The sequence below is a fragment of the Protopterus annectens genome, chromosome 2.part0 (assembly GCF_019279795.1).
Source record: "Protopterus annectens isolate FY-2018-M chromosome 2.part0, PAN1.0, whole genome shotgun sequence".
Taxonomy (NCBI): Eukaryota; Metazoa; Chordata; order Ceratodontiformes; family Protopteridae; genus Protopterus; species Protopterus annectens.
The window spans coordinates 988,107,217-988,130,759 of NC_056728.1; the positions used below are offsets into that span (position 1 = coordinate 988,107,217).

At 39.1% G+C, this 23,543-nt stretch overlaps 1 protein-coding gene across 8 annotated transcripts in view; it reads left to right on the plus strand.

The window, feature by feature from the left end:
• The window catches only part of MPDZ (multiple PDZ domain crumbs cell polarity complex component), a 3,829,210-nt gene that overhangs the window by 3,162,912 nt on the left and 642,755 nt on the right, over window positions 1-23,543 (plus strand). The window lies entirely within an intron of this gene.

Below are 23,543 nucleotides of genomic sequence, written 5' to 3' on the forward strand. Positions count from 1 at the left end.
AAGTGGGTAAACATACCTTGCAATGTGGTTTTGATGCTTTAGAGGCCTCATGTAGAGCTGCTGTTACAGGATCAGTCATACGTAGACATGCTTGGCTCAAAGAGCAAACCTTGCCAGATCATGTCAAAGCTAAATTACTAGATGCACCTCTTCAAAAAGATGTATTGTTTGGTGTTAAAGCTGAGGAGGTATTAAAGAAAATGGAGGAAAAGGCAAAATCAATGCAAACAGTGAAAGATTTCCTACAGCTACAACCCCCACGCTTCAGTAGAAATTGGCCTTCAAAAAATTGGTCCTTTCCAGCCACGGACAGACCTCAAAGAGGTAGATACAGGCGGCTGAGGGGTAGAGGGCAATCTCAAGGATCATTTAGAGGCAGACAATGGCAAACACCTACGCCAAGAGGGGGTGAGGATAGTTCACAGCCATTCAGAAAGCAGACCCAATGACTTTCCCCTTTGCATTCCAAGCAAGGCTCAAATGGCAGCACCTTTAGGCGGAAAACTGGCATTATTTTCAAAAAATTGGCATATTGTCACAAAAGACAAATGGATCCTGGACATTATAGACAGAGGCTACAGATTCCACTTTCACACCCTTCCAAAAATGAGAGGCATGCTAAACCTGCCACACAATCAAAGGACAGAGGCACAAAAACAAATTTCAGATCTCATGGACATGAAAGCTATTCAAAAGGTACCTGCACAAGAACAGGGTCAAGGTTTTTATTCCAGACTATTCCTGGTACCAAGGAAGGGCAAAGATTGGAGACCTATTTTGGACCTATCCATCCTAAACACATATTTACTCGTACCAAAGTTCAAGATGCTCACATTACAGCAGCTTCTTCCCATGCTGGGCAAGGAGTCTTGGCTGGTAACATTGGACCTCAAGGAGGCATACCTGCATGTCCTAATCAGACAAGATTGCAGAAGATACCTCAGATTTCTTGCAGGTTCATCCCATTATCAATTCTCTGCATTGCCCTTTGGCTTATCTACTGCGCCCAGAGTGTTCACGAAATGCCTGGCATCAGTAATTGCCTTCTGCAGACTTCAAGGGATACAAATATACCCATATTTGGACGACTGCCTGACCAAGCGGACAGCAAACGCACTCTTCTGAAACACCTGGCGTTTGTAATAATGTTGTTGAAATCTCTGGGATACACAGTCAACAAAAAGAAGTCAAGACTAATACCCTCTCAAACAATAATTTTCCTGGGTGCCAGCTTGGATACAAGCACCCAGATGGCCTACCTCACGCCAGAGAAACAAGGGCAATTAACTCAATACTTCAGATAACTGGCAACCTTCACCAGGCTGACTGCAAGGAAAATCCTGCAGGCTCTGGGATTTCTGGCATCTTGCATCCTGCTAATCCCATGTGCAAAGCTGCATATGAGGAAACTTCAGTGGTACCTAAAAAACTTATGGTCTCAACACAGCCACAGTTTGGAAACAATCATACCACTGATTCCATGCCTTCAAAAGGAATTTCTTTGGTGGGCTCAAGCATGCCAAAGAAACATAGGTCTCCCATTCTGCAAGACTCAAGCAAATCAAGTCATCACAACAGACGCCTCGGACTACGCCTGGGGGGCACACATGACAGATCGGTGCATTCAGGGCAAATGGTCACAAAAAGAAAAGCACCTACACATCAATCAAAAGGAAATGCTAGCAGTAATAAATGCTATTATGGCTTTCAAACACCTACTGCATCCAGGCCAGCTATTGATAAGGACAAACAACACCACAGTGATGTGGTACATAAACAAACAGGGAAGAACCCATTCATACCCCCTATGCAGGCTAGCTATGTCTCTTTGGAACATGGCTCTGGAATTACAAATCCAACTTCAAGCACAGTTCCTGCCAGGCAAGGAAAACATGCTGGCAGACAACCTGAGCAGAAATATGACAGATCCACACGAATGGAAGTTGCATCCTCAAATTTTTACAATGATAATTCAAGCATGGGGAAGGCCAGACATAGATCTCCTTGCCACCCACAGAAATTACCAATTGACAAAATTCTGCTCAAGGACCTTTCATCCACAGGCCTGGAAAGTGGACGCACTCTCTTTCAGTTGGACAACAATGACGGTTTATGCCTTTCCTCCTCTTCCACTGCTGCCCAAAGTTCTATTAAAAGCCAGAGCAGACAGACCAAAGATGATTCTCATTGCTCCAGACTGGCCAAGACAACACTGGTACCCACTCATGAGGAGCCTGACGCATTCCACACCATGGATCCTGCCTCTAATGCCTCTTCTACTGACTCAGCACAACTTCAAAACTCTTCACAGTCAGCTGAAAACACTCAATCTAGCCGCATGGAGGATTCCTTAAATTCACAGCAGACCCTACTCTCCAAGGAGGTGCAGGATGTCATTTTGGAGGCCAGAAGGCCTTCTACTAGAAAAACCTACTCCGCAAAATTGAAACGTTTTTGTGCCTGGAATCAGAAAAAGGGTCAGAATCCTGGAATACTGAATTTACCTCAAATATTACAGTACCTAGCCGAGCTGCTAAGCAGTGGACTTTCATTCTCCTCCATCAAAATCCATGCCTCAGCCATTTCTGCAGAGTACAACACTGATCCTCCTTTATTCTCTCACCCTCTCTTAAGACAGTTCCTCAGAGGGGCTAAGAATATAAAACCCCCAAGGAAGCAACCAGTACCTGCTTGGGACCTCAATTTCATTCTAGAAAAACTAACCCTGCCTCCTTTTGAGCCAGCTGCTTCAACAGATCTGCAATAGTTGTCATGGAAAACAGCCTTCCTTCTAGCTATCACCTCAGCACGCAGGGTTTCGGAACTACAAGCCCTCATGGCTGTGCAGCCTTTCATCATTTTCCATCAGGACAGAGTTTCCTTACGAACCAATCCTTCATTTATGCCAAAGGTAGTATCCAGGGTGGCATTGAATCAGGCTATCCACTTACCTACCTTTTACCCTAATCCACAAAACAAAGGGGAGAGACTACTACATTCCTTGGACATTCACAGACAGCTCCGTTATTATTTGGACAGAACAAAGCCTTTCAGAAAATCAGAGCAACTCTTTGTGTCCTATGCTACAGGTGCTCAAGGGAAGCCTATTTCCAAACAGACAATCTCAAAATGAATAGCCCACTGCATATGCTTTTGTTACTCTTTTCATGGTAAAACTGTACCTACAGGCATCAGATCTCACTCCACAAGGGCCACAGCTACCTCTGCAGCTTTCCTCAGGGGGGTTCCTACCAAAGATATTTTGGAAGCAGCCACTTGGAGTTCTGTACATACTTTCTCCAAGCACTTTCACCTGCCATTATACTCCAAAACTAGAGCCGGCTTTGCCATTGCAGTCTTGCAGGGCATCCTGGCTCCTCCTAGTTCCACTTAGTGCCTACCACCCCTTTATTAGATTTGGGATTCTACCCATCTGTTATGACTGCAGCTGTATGCACAATGAACATAGTACAGTTTTGTATCTACCATAAATGTAGATGTTCGAGTGCTAATACAGCTGCAGTCCAGGTTTCCCTCCCTCCGTCCCCTCTTGGGACAGGCCTAATGGCTAACACCTCCTCATACAACCTCATTGGGGTATTCTTTTATGGTGTATTTGCTTGCAACTACTGTTTTTTGATTATATTGCATTTGCATTATTACATAAATTTATGTTTTGCCTTCCTTCTGGGGGCACCTGACATCTGGGGCAAGAAAAACTGAAGAAAATGGCGTCGGCTGGTTCTTTTATACCCCTGTCGCACTGACGTCAGGGAAGAAGCAACGACTTCCGACGCCGGACCTAGACTTTGGAATTCGGCCGACCGAGGACCTGCCTGACGGCAGGAAAACCCATCTGTTATGACTGCAGCTGTATTAACACTCGAACATCTACATTTATAGTAGGTACAAAATTGTACTTTTTCAACAATTATTATTGATTTTTGCAACTAATACTTACATTGTATTAATAACTGTCTAGTTTAATGTAGAAAGTGCTACGGACTGTATTTAAGCTCCTATCCTGAGAAATGGAGCAATGTGCACTCATTTAACTGTAGTTTCATGCTGTCATTTTTATAGAAAATGCAGATTAGCTCTACAGCAACCGCGAAGTGGTCTTTAGTGACTAGCAAACTTGTCTAAATACACAGCTTTATTCTACTGAATTAGCGACTTTAAAGCTGCAGTAGTTGTGTTTAATCTATGGTGGTTTTGTACAGAAACTACCGATTAGCTCCACAGATATGTAGAAATGTTCATTAGAGTCTAATAAGCTTGTCTGATTAAACAGTGTAGTCCTACTGAGTTAGCGACTTTTAAGGCTTGCAGTAGCAATGTTAATTATATTGGCTTAATAAGATTGTGTATATCACAGCATGATTAAAAAGTTACTTTTAAAAACAAGACTTGTAAGCATATATAAATGTGTACAAAGGCAGTCAAGCCTATGTGGTACTGTTTGTTATAGTGAACTGGTGTTTGGTGAAAACTACTTTGTATAACACTATTAACCTAAATAACCAAGTTTTTGGAAGTCTGATAAGCAAATCTGCCAATTTATAGCTATAGTGACTAAGAAGATTAGTGTGCGTACTGTTTATTCTTAACCTGATTGTTGCTTGAAATGGTACAGAAGTCAGGAAGCCAATTGAATTAATTGCTTTAGGTCTACAGCCGGGGCACTGTGAACCCCTTCAGATATTGAAACTGCTTTACCATTTAACCTATTCACTCTGTCTATTTCATTAATCTTTCCCCACAAGGTAGTATCCCCTGTAACAGAAGTCCTGCTAAGCCTACACTAAAAGAAGGACGCTACACACCAGAATCTAAAACTGTAAAGCTGTTCTGTGCCGCCCGTTGACCTAACCATCCTACCAAGGTTACTACATATAAATTCTCTCTGTGAATGCCACAGCTGCTGACCTGGGTCTGTAGCACGTTTTAGTTGCCAGAATTAATGCACCAATTCCTAAAGGAATACTGGATGCCTAATGAGTAATTGCCCATATATTAAAATAAATTGGATGCAAAACTGAATAATTTTACTAAATTGGAAGTAAAATATAGTGTTCCCCAAAAATAAAGCAAAAAAATTGGAAGTAAAACAGTAACATTACAGTCCCCTAACTTGAGAAAGGTATACTTGAAACAGTACAAATTTACTTTAAAACCCTCACCTTTAAAATCCTAAATACACCTACCTACAATTGCAGGTACTGAGATCCTTGTTAATTCCATATAATAAGATCCTTTGTGTCGGATTTAGCCCTGCTCCTCTTGCCCTCACTGAGCTCGGGCTCGCTTCATACCCCTCCCTGCTCTCAATTCTCACCCGCACCCACTGCTGCTAGCTTTATAGCCGCAACACCACACCTCTCCTATCGGAACCAATCAGGATCTTACTCCTTAGCTTTTCCCATCCCTCACATCCCCCTTCCTGTCCCTTTCAGAACCAAATCAGTACTGTACTGATTATTCTAACCCAGCCCTTCACCCCTCCCCTTGAGTATATATTTTTGCTATCCACAAAATCCTGAGGGCCCTATATTTAAAACATTAACCTAGCCTCCAACTATGTTACCATCCAAAACTATATCACAACTCCCACTGCTATCCCTTATGGTAATTCTATATCTCCTCTCCACTTATGAAATCAGTCCTACCAAGGATTTCACCACCCAAAATGTCAAACAGCATCACTTGGGTCAAACATGGCAGGTCACCCATTAGTTACTTCTATACCCAAATCCTTAACCCCAACATTCCATCAGCCTATCCAACCTAGGTACATTAGCTCAAAAGCGAAACATTATCAAAGACTTGTATATAAATTCCTTAAGCTAATTATAACCCTATACTACATCCTCATTATGGATGGAGATATTCACCCAAACCCCAGCCCTTCCACTCCAGCCAGCTCAACCATATACAACTATAAGCCTACCAAATCACTGTCTATAAATAGGTCCACCAACTCCCTACTGGTCTCCCATCTAAATATTAGAAGTATAAATAATAAGGTGAATAACCTACATGCCCTCCTACAAACCCAGTCCCCTGATATTCTATGCCTAACGGAGACCTGGCTAAAACTATCATCCTCAGATAATGAACTTTTACCACCTGGGTACAATATACTTAGGCTTGACCGCACTACCAGGAAGGGATGGGGTAGCTGTACTCTTTAAATCTACCCTAAATGTTACCTTAAACCCCACTCAGCAACCCCAGGTTGATAAAGCAGAAATACTTCCCACCAAGTTACAAATTAATAAAAACAAATGCATAAATATCTGCTTGTACATTCCCCCAGGGAATAATACCAATACTGTTGAAGATACCCTCCACTGGTTATCTGATAACTATACACAAGAAACAATAGTACTCGGAGATTTTAATATTGACTGGATCACCTTCTCCTCTCAATTTCCTACCACCCATGTAAACCTACATGGGTTCGCACAGGTCAAATCCACCCCAATCAGAATGGGTAAACTCAACCAAAAAGAGAGTATATTAGACTGAATATTAATCAACAGCCCCCACAAATGTACACATCATGGACCATCCCGTATGACCTTAGTGATCACTTTATCACCTGTATTTGTGAACACAAGTTCTATAATTCCCACCAGCCCACATATAGAACAGTAAGAAATAAAACCTTTCATCCCGACAAGTTTCAGGACGAACTTAAATCTTGTAATTGGACTGCCCTAAAGCATTTACCCCTAGAGGAAGCAGTTACTTTAAAAATAAATTCCTTACCATCCTTGATGCTCATGCTCCAGTTTGTTTCACTAGGATCAAAACAAAAGCTGTACCATGGCTCTCCAAAGAAACCAAAACAAAAATCATAGTCAGAAATAGGGCCTGGACTACATGGCGTACTAGAAAAGCCCCTCTAGATCAAATTAATTTTCGACAGATAAGGAATGAGACTAAAAGATCCATCTTACTAGACAAAAAAATTATTACTTCCAGCTCCAGCAAGGAAACCAAAACAGCCCTCAAAAATTCTGGGCAGATATAAATAAACTACTGCACCCAGGTCAAACTACCACCCCACCTCCCTCAGGCTATATGGATAAACCATCAGAAGATGTAGCTAACACCTTTAATAGTTTCTTCACTGAGACTATCCAAGCCCTAGCAAGCCAATTACCCATGAACCCCTTTAACACCCAGGATACCAATTCCAGTTCCCAGCCATCCTTTAGCTTCCACCCAGTCTCTATATCTTTCATTCGTACTCTAATCAAAAAACTAAAACCCACTACCTTAGCCACTGACCTTCTCCCTGCTGAATACTTACAAAAAGCTGCAGATACCATAGCGTACCCCATCTCCATTCTAATTAATTGGATCATATCAGAAGCCACAGTCCCCTCTATCTGGAAAATATCTCGGGTTATACCCCTCCATAAAGGTGGTAGCTCTACTGAATTATGTAATTATAGACCAATAGCTATCTTGTTACCTCTGGCCAAAATCATGGAAAGATGCATTCACAAACAACTTCTCCACTTCCTAATTCAAAACAGCCTACTAGCTAATACACAGCATGGCTTCAGACCGCATCATAGTACCACTACTGCCCTCCTCACCTTTTCTAATGCTATAAATTATAACAGGAACAACAACAGATTATCCTCAGTTCTTTTTCTGGACCTCTCTAAGGCTTTTGATATGGTTAATCACCAACTGCTCATCCGCACCCTGAAAACAATGTCTCTAGACAATCATTCTCTTCTATGGTTTCAATCTTATCTGTACAACAGACAACAAGCCATCCTGTGGAAAAACAAACTATCCAACCTCCTACGCAACACCCTAGGTGGTCCCCCAAGGGTCTATTCTGGAACCACTGCTGTTCTCCATTTTTATTAATGACCTCCACACAATCATCTCAACAGCCAACTGCATTCAATATGCAGACAATTCCACGTTGATCTGCACTGGCACCTCTTATACAGAGCTGCAGACAACTACTCAAAGTACTTTTAACTTAGTTGAAAATTGGCTTGCAGACCACTGTCTGATTCTAAATGCCAAGAAAACAAAGCTCCTACTTTTCTCCCCCACCCAAAGATCCCCGACATTATCGCTCTCCATTAAGTCTAATAATGGTACCATAATCTCCCCAGATACCCACACCAAACTCCTTGGGGTTATTGTAGATAACAATCTCAAGTTTGACATGCACGTTAACAAATCAAAACCATTAACAGAAAACTGGGCTCACTGTACAGGATAAAGCCATTCCTAACCCCATCTGCTAGGACCGCCATTGCCCACTCCCATCTACTCTCTGCCCTCTTCTATGCTTCCCCTTTACTTGCCAACTTAAAGCAGAATTCAACAGAATCTCTAGATGCCACAATAACATTGCCAGTGTTGCCACTGGACTGCCTTATAGGACACATCACTGCATAAACCTAAAAAATCTTGGCTGGCTAGAGCTACCTAGGCAGATTCAGTATAATCAACTTATTGTGGCACACAAAGTACTGAACCAGCCTGATAATACACCTGTGTTGAAAAACATCATCTATCCCCAAACCAACCTCAGACCACTTCGCTCATCTAATAGACTGGTAGTACAAACTGTCAAATCCAACAATACAGCCGGAGACTTCCTGTTCACCAACAGTGTTGGCAAAACTTGGAACTCTCTACCTGTTAACATTACCCTAATCACAATGGCTATGCCCCTGCTCCAAGCCTAAGTGAATATTTAGTCTTACATATGTATTAGTACTATTTCTTAATTTAAATCAACTGTGTTATAATGTTAATCTAGATTAGTTGTTTGTTAGATGGTATAACTTGTACTCCTAAACAGAGTCTGTATATTGTGTTGAATCTGTATGATGTTAAGTCTACTTTTGTAACTTCATGTGGATCTTTTCTCACTGGGCCTCTGCTGAAAATGGACAATTATCCAGTTGAACTATCCAGGTTAACAAATGTAAAATAAATAGATGAAAGAATTAGATTACAGAAAGTAAATACGACCGAAAATGTAAGAATATTTTTAAAGCATTCAAACACAGTAATCCAGACTATTAAGAGATATTCATGTGGTATAACACAAATGAGGAGAATATACTGCTGTTCGGCTAAACTAATAACAGATAAAGTACTACCACAAAACACAGAGTAACAAAGGAAAAGAAGGAAATAAGTAAAATGCCACTATGGAAGCAGCACATAGAGAAAACTATAAAGCAATTAAGACAAGAAGTTAAAAAATATAAATAAGAGACCAGATCATCAAAAATACTTAGAAAGATAGATGTGGTAAAAAAAACAATGCACAATAACAAAACAGATCAGAATTTATCCTATACTATTGCTAATAATAAAGTAAAAATGTCAGAAGAGGCAGAAAAACTTAGAAGTTATGCAGATTAATATAAAGGAAAAGTGCAAAATAAGCAGTTCATTGAAGACCTGTACAATAATTTTGAGAGAGCTGGGAAACAAAGCAAAATGAATAGAAACTGTACAGAAAAAATGCACATTTTGGAGAAGTATTTATGAAGACTGCAATAAACATAACAGATATGCTGAAAGGATAGAAGAAACTGTAAGGAGCTCTGAAGCAGAGGATCTGGCTAATAACATTGACATTTTTACAGAAAGATTTAGCCCTGAGTAAGAATTAATTACATGTGCATCCAAAAGAGACATCAGCCTTGTTAACAACTGGAAAAATGCTTCTTAAGAGTGAACCTTCAAGCTATCCAAAGAACTGTAGACCAATAACTTGCCTTTCGACAATATACAAATTATATACCGGAATTGATACAGACAGAGTTTATAGTTATTTAGGAAAAAAAATCAAATTGTGACAGTAGAATAAAAGCGTAATAAAAGAAAGTCTTATGGAACAAGGGACCATTTGCTGCTAAATAAAGCCACAATAGAGAATTTTAAAAAGGGGAGAATGTAGAAAAAAAGCATTTGACAGCATCTCGTGTTCATGGATGAAGGCATGATTACAGATGTATAAGCTGTACCCTACATTGATCAGTTACATTACAGGGTCCATGAAACAGTGGCAGACCACTTCTTAGTTGAGCTATGACAAATGGCAAATTATTATCCCAGGGATAAAAATGCAAAGGGGGATTTTCCAGGGTGATTTTTTGTCATTGCTGCTATTTTGTCTTGCCCTTAACCCATTAAGCTGTTTACTTATTTGACTAGGCTGTGGTCACAGGGTGGCTTCTGGAAAGCAACTTTGTTTAAAGAGTTCTCATCTACGTTTTGTGGATGACTTACAACTGCACAGTTAATCGTATAAGGAGTTGAAAGCACAGCTACAAATGGTTAGCATTTTCTCAGATTTTATAAGAATGATATTTGTCCTTGATAAATGTATTAAAGCAACCTTTAAAACAGGAAAGCTGCAGCACGAAGAAAATATCAGTTTGCGACAGGAATGTGATATAGAACTTCAGTAGGAGGAAGTGTATAAGTAGTTTCAACTAGGTGAAGGATCAACAGTAAAGCATGAACAAATGTAAATAAAGTTCAGTAAGGAATACGTCAGAAGACTAGAACTGATATTGAAAATTGTCTTGGCATGTAGGAATAAAGTCCAAGATGTAAATCAATTTGCTGTTCTTGTTCTAACTTACAGTTTTGAGGTGATTGACTGGTACCAAAATTATTGGATTGATTGAACATGAGAACAAGAAAAATGCTTTATGTTTATCAAATGAAATATAAAAATCAGTGTATGCCAAGATTATATATTCCGTACTGTGAAGGAGGTATGAGCCTCCTCAAAATTAATTACATGTATAGATATGTAGTTGTAGGACTGCTGATCTCATCATATCCAAACAGTGCGAAAGTTTTGAAACATGACGAGAAGAAGGCTAAGATGATATCTTTGCTTAGTTTAGCAGATGGATATCAGTGTCAAGCAGGAATGGAAATCAGTAGACACAAGTCATATACTGCTAGATCAGGTTTCATTTAAATGTAGTTTGTTAGACAAAACTGCAGTAATCTCTTTGCATAAGTCTAGAAATGTAGTCATATTAAAGCAGACATATATCTTCATTTTACAATTTACATGTAGATTCAATAAGAAAGACATGTTTCTGTAACCTTCAGTCAAGAATACTGATAAGAATAAAATGTGCTAACAGAATGTGTAGTACATTGATTACAAACAGGCTTGGCAACCAAGGTTAAAGAGGCGTGTAGAAATTTACAGGGTTTTGGTATTATTAGGAGATGCTTCAGAGACAGTGAGTGAGTTAGTTTATTCAGATTGATAAGAAAAAGTTATTGCAGTGCAGTTCTCAGAAGTTTTGTACAGACATTCAAGAGAGTGCAGAAATCAGGTCAAATATCCAGCATTTCAGAATATTAATTATATTATTCAGGAGGAAAAGAATATGAGTGTAGAAGCTACAGGCATAATAATTCAGTCTATTTCAGTTTATCAGCTCTGTTTCTGGAAAATATTAAGATTTGATTTCGATATTGTTGACATCTACCTGCACTGTACATAATAAAACATTCTTAACTGAACCACAGTGTATGCAGAATTTTATTCTGAAAGCTAAAAGAAGATTTGGCACCTAAAGGAAAGACTGGCCCCTCTTCACCACAGTTCTGGGTAATTAAAAGATAAAGACATTAATTCCAGTTTCTTTCAATTATTTCCAGTTCATTCCAGTATTCTATAGATGTTCATCGTGTTTCACTGTTGCAGTCCTAACTAATGGGCTATCCGGCTCCCTGTATCCCTCGATCGGCCAGAATACCAAAGGTAAGTAAAAATGACATCGGCTGTCGGTTGTAAAGGATGTCAGGACGTCCGATACAAAAGGAGGCAGCCAGCGTCACTTCCTCAGTCTTCCTTTTCCACAGAGCCTGAAGCAGAAGTAGTTCTTGCACGAGTGCCGGTCGGCAGTTTACCTTTTTTGGTTTCCGACTACAAAGTTGAAGTCAACTACAGCTAAGTACCCCGTTGGGGATTCTCTTTTCTTGCCTTAACGAATGTCAGAAAAAGTTAATAATTGTCTTACCGGTGGAAAGCAGATTCCCCATAGAGATTTTAATTCCTATTGCATTATTTGTTTAGGCCTTGACCACGACGTTCCTAATTGTGATCTCTGTGCCTCCTTTAATCCGCATACTATTCGCCGTTGGGCTAAGCTTTTAGCTAAACATTTTGGGGTTTGGCCTAAGTTTGTCGGTATGGTGTCTGCTGGTCTTTAGGCTTCGGTTATCCCCAAGAAACGTAAGGATAAGGACCACGACAAGCTTCAGAAGGGTAAGTCCTCAGATGATGTTAAGATGGTAGTCAGCCAATGAGGCGCCTTTGCAGCCCCTGCAGTCCGCGGATTTTCAACTGCAGGCCTCGGTTAAGACCATTTCAGAGTCCCCCAGGCCTTCGGCCTCCATTTTGCCTTTGGACATTTCGCCTGTCGTCTCTTCAGCTGGAGCTAGAGCCGCTAAGCTGACTCCGGTGTCCGAGGCCTCCATTCTTCCTTCAGACAGCAAGCTCATACCGACGACCTCTACTGCAACTTCGGTGGTTGCCAGGCCTCCCAATTCCTTCAGACTTGCAGGTAAATCTTCCATTTGTAAGCCTGTGAAAAAGCAGGTCCCAGTTTCTTTTCTCATTCCCCTCAATCCCAGATGATTAAAATGGCTAATGACCTTCTTGACTTTTATTAGGGGTTCACAGCCTCCTCCTTCTAAAAGGAGTAGGGATGTTTCTCCAGAGGCTTTGTTTTTTTCTGGTTTTGATTCTTCTAGCATTTCTGGTGATGAAGAGGAAGTTTCTCAGGCTTTTTCTCCTTTTGAGGATTCAGATGCAGAGGAGTCCATCCCTTCTGCTTCTCCCCCAGAGGATTTCTCTTTTGGTGATGGTTTGAATACCCTCAGGGAGCATTTTAAATGGGAAAGTCAGGATTATCCCCAGTCTAAGAAAAGGATTAGGAAGCTTTTGGATTTACCTCAGCATAAGCCTCTGGCTATTTCCCCAGTATTGGAAGTGGTTGATGATTTTTTTTACTTCAAATTCAGTTCCTCCTGCTCCCAGGAAACCTGACAGGTACTATAGAATCCCTAATTCTCATCTGTTTCTTTTCAGGAATCCATTGGCTGATCCAGAGGTTATTTCTCAGGGCCCTAAAGGAGTTAAGGCCACTGTTACCAAAAATCCTGTTCCCTCTGACAGGGAATCTAGGAACCTAGATAGGTGGGGTAAAAAAGTTTATACCTCCTCTACTCTTGCTATTAGATCTACTAATTGTCTTTTTCATATGCTGAAGTACCAGCAGCACACCTTGGAGTCTATTAAGTCTAGGATAGCAAATGTGCCTCTGTTGGCAGATAGTAAGGATATGCAGGATTTGCTGAATTCTGCCAGTCTTGTCAGTAAGCATTCTTTGCATTGTGGTTTTGACATTCTAGAAGCCTCCTACATGGCTACAGCTACTGGATCTGTTATCAGAAGGCACGCTTGGCTCAGGGAACAGCCCCTACCAGAGCCTGTCAAGGCTGAGCTTTTAGATGTACCTTTGCATAAGGACAGTCATTTTGGCAGCAAAGCAGAGGAAGTGCTCAAAAAAAATGGAGGATAAGGCTAAGTCTATGCAAACTGTTAAGGATTTTCTGCAGGTTCAACCTCCTCGTTTTAGAAGGAATTACCCTTCTAAGAGTTGGACATTTCCTGATACCAGCAGACAGAACCGTTCTAGGACTAGAGGTTACAAATCTTCTAGGGGGCAGATGGCTACCACTCAAAGGTCTAAGAGATGGCAGGCTTCCACTTCCAAGGCGGGAAGTTCTAAGCCTGCATCTCAATCTAAGCACTCTCAATGACTTTATCCAACTTCTGCCTGTTCTTGCCTGCCTGGAGAGTCCTTTAGGGGGAAGGTTGGCCCTTTTTGCAAATGCCTGGGCCTCTATCATGGACGACAAATGGGTCCTCAGAACTGTATCCCTAGGAGACAAGTTTTCTTTCCACACCTTTCTAGTTCCCAAACTATTCTGGGACGCTCCTCAAAACTAAAGGGCAGAAGTAGAAAAACAAATGTTATCTCTGTTTCATTTGGGAGCAATAGAATCAGTTCCTGCTCAGCAGGTAGGCTAGGGTTTCCATTCCAGACTTTTCCTAGTTCCAAAAAAAGAAGGCACCTGACGTCTTATCCTAGATCTATCCATTCTGAACTCTTTCTTGGTAATTCCAAAGTTCAGAATGCTCACTCTGCATCAGTTGCTACCTGTGTTTAAAAAGGATTCCTGGCTGGTAACCTTGGATCTCAAAGAGGCTTATCTGCACATCCCTATCAGGGAAAGTTGCAGGCAGTACCTTCGTTTCAGGGTTGGCAAGCAACATTATCAATTCTCTGCACTGCCCTTTGGCTTATCTACTGCTCCCAGAGTTTTCGCAAAGTGCCTGGCTATAGTCATTGCTTTTTGCATGCAGAAGAAAATTCAGATTTATCCATACTTGGACGACTGTCTAATTCAAGCAAATTCTCAGGAACAGCTGTTAAAGGATCTAAAATTTGTAAAAACTCTTCTCTCTTCCCTGGGCTACATTCTCAGTGAGGAAAAATTAAAAATGGTGCCATCCAAGGAGATAACATTCCTGGGAACGAGTCTGAATACAGCCACCCAGATGATATATCTTACCCAGGAGAAGCAGACAACTCTTTCAGTTTACTTCAAGGACTTGGCAAGCCTGTCCCAGCTCCCTGCAAGGAAATACCTGCAAGCTCTGGGATACATGGCCTCTTGCATTCTCATGATTCCATATGTGAGACTGCATATGAGGGAATTGCAATGGTACCTCAAGAACATTTGGTGTCAGCACACACACAGGACCTGGATATAATGATTCCTCTGCTTCCATCTCTGCAGACAGAGTTTCTATGGTGGGCAACAGCCTGTCTACAAAACACAGGCATGCCTTTTCACCCACCTCCTGCCACTCAAGTTCTTACCACAGACTCTTCGGACTATGCCTGGGGAGCTCACCTGGATGGCAGATGCATACAGGGAAGTTGGAATGCTCAGCAAATGCACCTGCACATAAATCTAAAGGAGTTAATAGCAGTTCAGCAGGCCTTACTAGCTTTCAAGCATCTTCTTTCTCCAGGAACCCTGCTCGTCAGAACAGACAACACCACAGTTGTGGTACATCAACATCTCCAGGAACCCTGCTCGTCAGAACAGACAACACCACAGTTGTGGTACATCAACAAGCAGGGAGGGACGCATTCTTACCCCCTGTGCAGGCAGAGCCTGAATCTCTGGTCTGTGGCAGCATCCCTGGGCCTGCATCTCCTAGCTCAATTTCTTCCAGGAAGGCTCAAGGTTTTGGCAGACCAGTTGAGCAGACAAACCCTGGATCCTCACAAGTGGCAGCTGAACAGAGCGGTCTTTTACAGCATCATTTAACATTAGGGTACACCTCAGGTGCATTTTTTCTCCTCCCCAGACAACCATCTTCTACCTCTTTTTTGCACCAGAACTGAAAGCAGTTGCACAGCACTCAGGTGAAGTTTAAAAAGTCAGTTGTCCAATTTAAATAGGTGATAACAAGACAAGTCAGCATCCTCTATCTTCCGTCAAATAAAAATATCATCAATAAAACACTTAAACAATTTTCTTTATATTTATTGCAATCGCTAACCAATAAAGTCCACTTGGCCTAGAAAGAGCCTATTTTCAGTGGAGACCTGAGGAGAAAAGCTCCACATTAATTACATACAAAGTGAAATATTCATACACAGAACCAAGTATGTTGAGCAGTACTTTCACATTCAAAGAAAAAAAATAATAGCAACAACAGTGATAATGTTTACAACCAAGGTTTAAATATAAAGGTACAAATGGCATACATTCAAATAAAACATAAGTATATCTGTAGAATACTTAGCAGAGGAGAGTTGACTTAGGGGGAGAAAGGAGGAGGCAGAAGGGCTAGAGGAGGAAGAGTCAAGCTAAGGTAACAGCAAAGGAGTATGTATGGTAGAGAGAAGGAGAGGAGATGTTTGTAGTTGAATGGTTGAAGTTGAGACTCCAGGGGCAGAAATCAGGTGTTAAGGTAAATTTTTGGGGTGCTAGAGCATAGCCAGTGAGAGGAGAGCTGTAGTTTGAGGAATTTTTTTAAAGGAGGCAGGATTGCTGATAGTCCTGAGTGAGGGAGGGAGATTGTTCCATAACTTAGAGACAGTATGAGAATACAACATTTGGCCAGCTGAGAGCTTGGGTTTGTCGACCGAGAATAACATTTTGTTTTCAGACCTGAGGTGGCGATTAGGGTGGTACATGGTCAGTATGGAGGACAGGGAAGGGCAGGTTTCAGGTTGGTATATTATTTTGTGGGCTGTAATTAATTGTATGTATGTAAGTAAGATGGTGAGAGGATTCTAACCAATTTAGTTGAGCAAAGAGGAGCAGTGGTGCGTGGAAAATTTTGCATTTGTGACAAATTTAGAGACTTTGTTGTAGCAAACGTCTAGTTTTGATTTTAAGGAGGAATGTAGATTGGTCTGGATGGGAGCACCTTATAGAAGAGTTGGAAGGAGGAAGGATGAGGCCAGGGCTATTTTAGCAGAGTGGCTAAGAAAATACTTGCTCCTATAAAGGGCAGCTAGCTTTTGATATATATTTTTTTAATGTTGCTATAGATGTGAAGGTCAAAAGTTAATTTATCAATGATGACACCTAACAGTTTGGTACTAGGGATAACATCAGTGGTAGTGTTGTTTTGGGAATGAACAGAGAAAAGTGATTTTTCAATAGGGCTAGATTTTGTATGGGTAGATACTAAGAGTTTAGTTTTATTGGGGTTAAGGGCGAGATGGTTCTGGGACATCCAGGTTTCATTAGAAGTAAAAGCTTCTTGGGTAAGATGCTGTAATACAGTGGCAGATTTAGAAGAGCAGATGATAATAGCCGAGTCATCAGCATATTAGATAACAGTACTTTGGGTAAAAGTGTTGTGAAAGTCATTAACAAATGTACTGAATAGGAGGGGACCCAGAATTGAATCTTGGAGGACACCTGTTTGTATTTATGAAAGGGCAAAAAGATTGCTGCCATATAGTAGATTACTGCCTATTGCTGAGATAGCTAGTAAGCCATTGTAGGATAGGGGGAGCTAGGCTGAGGTTAGAGAGTTAAGTAAGCAGAAGGGAGTGGGAAAAAGTGTCAAATGCCTTAGATAAATAAATAAATAAAGAGTGCAGAGACTATGGAGCCAGCATCACGAGCTCTGTTTACTGTGTCCAAGAAGGAAATTAGGTCAGTGTTGGCGCTATGTCCAGGCCTAAAGCCATTTTGAGTGGGGGAAAGTATTTGATGTTTTACCAGATGACTATAATTACTATTATAAATTTTTCCCAATGATCCATAATTAAATTAGCATAAAACCAATCCATATTGACCCCCCCCCATAGCTACACCTTTTATTTACAACTCAAACATACATACCAGGCAGTAATGCCCATCTTGCCTTCCAATATACTAAAACAGTGATGCGCATAAAAAGTTATGTTGGTATTAAAATATCTAAACTAGTGCTTGCTGTAACATAATTTGATAGTCTATTCCATTAATCAGCTAATGTCTTAGAGAACTGATTAGTAGATATCTCATTCATGGGTAATCTTCTATCCAGGTTGTCAGATGATCCTGTACTACTCTTTGATCACTGCAAACATTTCCAGAAGTAGTTATATGCAAATGTCTTAATGTAACTGAATAAGGTTTCCTCTTACATAATAATTATGAGGCACTGTAGAAGTTCAGATATTTTAATCTTTCATACCCATGGACACCGTTGGTATATTTCTGCTATACTCTTTTCAGTTTACTGTTGACAATTTTCTTATAAGGTTTCTGTGTTGTTGTTATTATTATTATTATTATTATTATTATTATGTACTCAATTTTTGGTCTAATGTAACTTATAATTTCATAATTTGTGATTTTTTAAATGTTATAAATCTTTTTTCTTGACTATAGTTGTATAACTATCATTAACCAATTGATTGTTGTATTCAGTAAAACTCTGAGCTGGATATACCATATACCCAGGTCCTTAAATGAATCTGCAGTTTCAGTCACTATGTGCTGTATTAAATATTCACCCTTCAGTCTACTTCTCCCTGATCTCATATGCTTACTTTTAATGTATTTATCAGTATATTTACTTTGAACAAACTTCAACAAACTTATCATACATTTGCTAGATTTATTACTAGCTCTCCTTGCAGTGGACAACACTGCCTGGTCTTAAACTCTCTCCAGTGGCTAGAACTCCCCCATCAACTCCTCCTGTCACAATTTCAAATGTTACACTTCATTCTTTACAAAACTTCATCTTGTCCAGCTCTCAAATCCATGATCTCTACATATACTCCTCCTTGGACCCTCTATACCTCTAATCAGCATCTTCTGGAAATCTACCATCCCAAGAAAACAGTAAGCAAACGTCCATATAAATACTCTGTTGCCCATGCTTGAAACAAACTTCCCTTACATATACGTTCCATCAGCCACCCATCACACTTTAAAAATGAACTCAAACTTCATCTGCTTAACACCAAAATTTGCCCCTGTCATGACCCAACCTAACTTCCCCATTTACATACTGATATAATCTCTCCTCTTTCACCTAGTACCCTACTAGGTGGGTACCTTCTAAATTCAATCAACAATGCTGACATATGTAATCTATGCAAATATATACTTTCTTTGTAAAAAAAATGTATGTGTATATTGCTTTGTGCATGTATTCTGTTTTATTTCTTTAACTTGCTGTATGTCAACTCTTATGTAATTCTTTTGACTAAAATATTTTTTACTGTAAATTGTTGTGAACGGAGCTTTTCACCTTGGGTCTCCAATGAAAATGGGCCCCAAGCCCAGTTGGACCAACCCAGTTAACAAATGTCAGTAAATAAATAAATATTCTTCTGTGCTGATATGGGTGGTTTAGTCAGGATTGCCCCATCCTGTCTGTAACTGATGTAATCAGTTTACCCATTTTAAAGTGATTTGAATACAGAGTATAGAACATCTTGGATGAAAAAGTTAGATCTGAAAGTTACAAGCTAAACAAGTATGAGCGTAAGACAAGGACCAGTGGAATACCCTTGCTGTGATCTAGAATTACACTTGTCCAATTTCTGTATGATGCTTGCCATGACTCATTTATAAGCCATGTAGCTAGCCATGTTATCATTATACCTAATTGTTCTAATTTGTTGATCAGTATTTTGAGTATGACCCTATCAAAGGTTCATGTTGTGTGTATAATTTACATCACAGCATAGTTTTTCTTTTATAGCTGTTGTTATATTATTACAGACCATCATGTTACAGGTAGCTATAGATCTAGCTTCAAGATATCTATGCTGATATATGGTTTCAAATCTCATTCTTTCTAATTATGACAATAATTCATCTGAAATAACCTTCTCCATTATTTTCCAAAACAGAAAGGTAAACATATGTGCCTGTGTGACTGTGGGTTTGTCATCTTCTTTCCATTAAAGATGGGTTTAACAAGTGTATTTTGGTAAATTTAAGTTTTAGGCTACTGTAATTTTTCTTCCTGTGCTTCATGCAAGAAATATATGAATTCCTTTGGGTCATCAGGACTTGACTCTGTTGGACTATGCACTCCAACAATTGTAATTTGTACACTATCTGCAGTATTGGTGTTATCAAGCAGGTAATACTCACCGGTGTCATAACAATCTTTAATCTCCATAATAATACTACCATCCAAGTTTTTCTTTAGAATGTCTGTTGCAGGTAAACATTTATATGCTGTCAGAATTGGTTTCCAGTCATTGCTCTTTAATCATGTTTCACAAACAGTAACATTATCAATTGTATGTCAACATAGCAAGTTTTCCAGTAAAAAAAAACTTTATTAATGCTGCTACAGCATTAAGAGCCAGCACATATACATCAAAGTTTGCTATCTATGAACTGTTACATTTCTGACCTGACAGAAATTCTATTTTGTGTTACTCAAATATTGCAGTATAACTGTTGCAAAAATGATCTTCCCTTGTCTTGACAAGTGGACTTCATCCTGTCTAAATACATGCCCACTTTGTAGAATGTGACATAAAAGTTTTTGCTGATTCACTCTGACTTGACACTCCTTTCTACACTTGTTTGTGAAAAATATGTCCTTTTACCTGTACAAGCTATTTTCTCTAACAGGGTTGTAAGTTCTCTGCTAACAGTCAGTGAATCCTTGAAGATGAGATCATTTGAACCAACCTGAATAAAAACAGCTGCACTTTTCCTTCCATTAAGGCATTCTGAGGCCCTACTCAAATATTGTGTTTTTCCTCCTGGCAAGCATAACACTGTTTGATGTTTATTATTCTCTCTCTCTCTAGATGTGAATTTCTGGTACTTGAGTCTCCAATTAATAGTATATAGTTTCTGACCAGACCCGAGGAAACTTCCACCTTTTAATTTAATCCTCTACTCTTTCAATTGTTTCAAAAGTATGGATCTTCCTCACCACTGTTTTTTATTAATCTCAATGTCATCACTGCTTATTTAATTTGCAAGCATACAGTTCTCATGTGACGGTCTTTGTACTTCCACATGCTGAGGCATGTTGTCATCTTCAGTCTTTTCTTTTTTTTTTTCTGACAGTGATTTTCTTTAATCCTTCCAAATTCAGATTAAATTTCTTCCCTTTAGTCTACCCCTTCCATTTTATATCTACCTTCTCTGTTGGAGAAAAATGTCATTTTCTGTAGACTGCATGCTTTGTTATTGAACAAAGCTACCATTCCCTGTAACCTAAGCATTACACAACAAATCAATGTCCTTTTTAGTATATTTTCTCTTTGAGTTAAAGAGGTTAATTTATTTTCTTCTTATTTATTTATGAACTCCCCCCTTTCTTTTTTTCTGTTTTGTTCTACATGTTTTGAATCCTGAGATTGCTGAATATTTGTATCATAATTTAGAGTTTTCGTCAGCAGTATCATGTTTATTAGGGGTTGAGTGATCATTCCTAAACGCGTTCTGTTCACACTTTGCATAACATTATTTATTTATTTCATCAGTACAGTCATAATTATATGTAACAGTAGTTTTCCAAGATGTGACAATTTCAGAAATGCAGCCATTTTCATTAAGTCTAGAATTACTGTTAATAAGAGAAAAGCAAGTCATTCATAGTTTGACATGAGCACGGCTCTCCAGTGTTATTCAACTCGTTGTTGAAGCTGAAAATTTTTTTTCTGAAATATTTTTCTTAAAAGTTAATAATAATTCCACTTTCTTACCATCAAAGGTCAAATTCAGGCTTAAGTATTGTCTCATCATTTCTAATCCCTGCTCTTCTGGGATACTTCTACATCTGTTGTACATAAAGAATACTTATTCCATTTAACTTCCCTAACACAATCTAAAGATGCTGTCGATCTCTAAAACATGAATCTGTTCTGAACACCAGTTCTTTAAATGTTTCATCTAATACATTTGTATAAATTCTATTTTACTTTCAGAACTTGATTTATAGGTTGAAGAGGCAGAATTATTCTTGTGAATATTCAAAATTCTGAAAAATTAACATTTTCAGAAATTCATCTTTGAAATACTTACACAAGTAAGGACTCAAAACACTGTTGAGTAATAGATCAAGTAATGCCAATTCTACTTACTGAAAAGCAATATCAATATCTCTCTCTTTACTATTTTATAATTTCTGCTGGCATTTAACAAAGCAGTGATTTTTACATCTATACTGTTTCTTGTGCTTAACCACAATGCCAGCACCCTTATCAGTTTGCAAAAATCTTAAAATTGTGCTCTTACTTATGTGTTTTAAAGCTTTCTGTTCAAGCTGTGTTCAATTATAAAAGGGACGTTTTGGTTTCCCATTTGTCACAATGTTTTTCCTTTCCTCATCACAAATTCATTTAAAGACAGCAAGGCTAGGATTCAAAGTATGGATAAATTAATTTCTCTTTATATCCTTTAAATTATGTCAGGCTCTGTTATGTAATTCATTTAATAATGTAAGTTTAATCTTCTTACATGTAGTTTAAAACCTATAATAGCGGGCGCCAGGACAGCATTTTTAATGGGAGTAAAGACAAACCTTGCCTTAAAATATTCAGTTCTATTTCAGTAAATTCATAATTGCCTAACTTACTATTTAAACTGTTCTTGTGGACAGACATTGAATGAGGAATTGTCCTTGTATTTACAACCGTCCGAAAATAGTACATTCATGCTTGCAATGTCTCTAGTCCAAGAACCAGAATCACTGACTGTGCCATTGTCTTCAGATACAACTGTCTGAATAAAATTACAATAGACTTTTCTCCTGTAATATCACAGATGCCATTGTGAATGTTATCACAGTTGTTAATGACTCTTGGGTCATTTGCTTCAGATAAATAAATACCAATATTTTCTAATGTCTTACCTGACTGTTTGTTACCACAGCCAACCAGTTCTAGTGTATGCAATGAAAGTAAATCATTGCTCAAATTTGCCTTTTGAGTGAAATCAAAAGCCATAGAGAAACCATCCTGGAGTGCTAATTCAGAGCATTGAATCCCTTATGTGTCACTTGCCATCTTTTTCTTTGGTTCTCCTTTGATCTGAAAGTTATAGAAAATTTCCTGTATCTTGCCATTGGTTGAAATTTCATTGTTGGCCTTATTGAAAACTGTGTTCCTCTTAAAATGCCAAATGTTGCGGTCTTCTGGGTGCTGAATATGAAGACCATTCATTCAATTCTGCATTATCTGTGCAAATCTGTCCATATGATATGATATTTAGAACGGAAGGAAGCTGTACTGCAAATCCGAGAAAAACAGTATAAAATGGGAAATTTTAATTGCTGTAACAAAAGTACACTGTGGGGAACACACCTGCAAAAAGCCTCTTCAAAAACTATCAGAAGTCAATATTAATATGTCAGGTAGCAGAAAACAGATTGTAGAGCTGTACCTAACAAAGTGGGGGACTTGGGAAAAAGTACAGGTTTGAAAAAAAAAGTAGTTCCTGCAGCAAGACGAAAAAAGTTTTAAAACAACAGTAATAGAAGTAAAATTAATAGCAGACAAAATGACCACTGACACAAACATAAAATATAGGAGCATTACATAATCAGTTATGCTTGATGTCATGCAGTTAAAGTCAGACAGACAGTACTGCTGTTACACAAAGAATGCAATCAAACTGCCAGTGCACAGTTATTCAATGAGCACTAAGTTTACGACAGAGGATAATGTAAGTACTTGCTACAGATGAAAAGTGAGGATGTACCCTCAGAACAGGGGTTCTAGCACTGTGCTGTAAGCCTACTTGTCCCACTTGATAACCTTAAGTGCATTTTGATTTAAATATGAATCTTTCTTTCACATCACATTTGAGGTGCGACAGCTTAGTAGGGGTGTTTCGTTTGTAGAGGAAAACAGGGAAGCTTAGTCAACATTGCACCAGATGAACAGTAAATAAAAAAAAACATAGAAAGAAAAGAA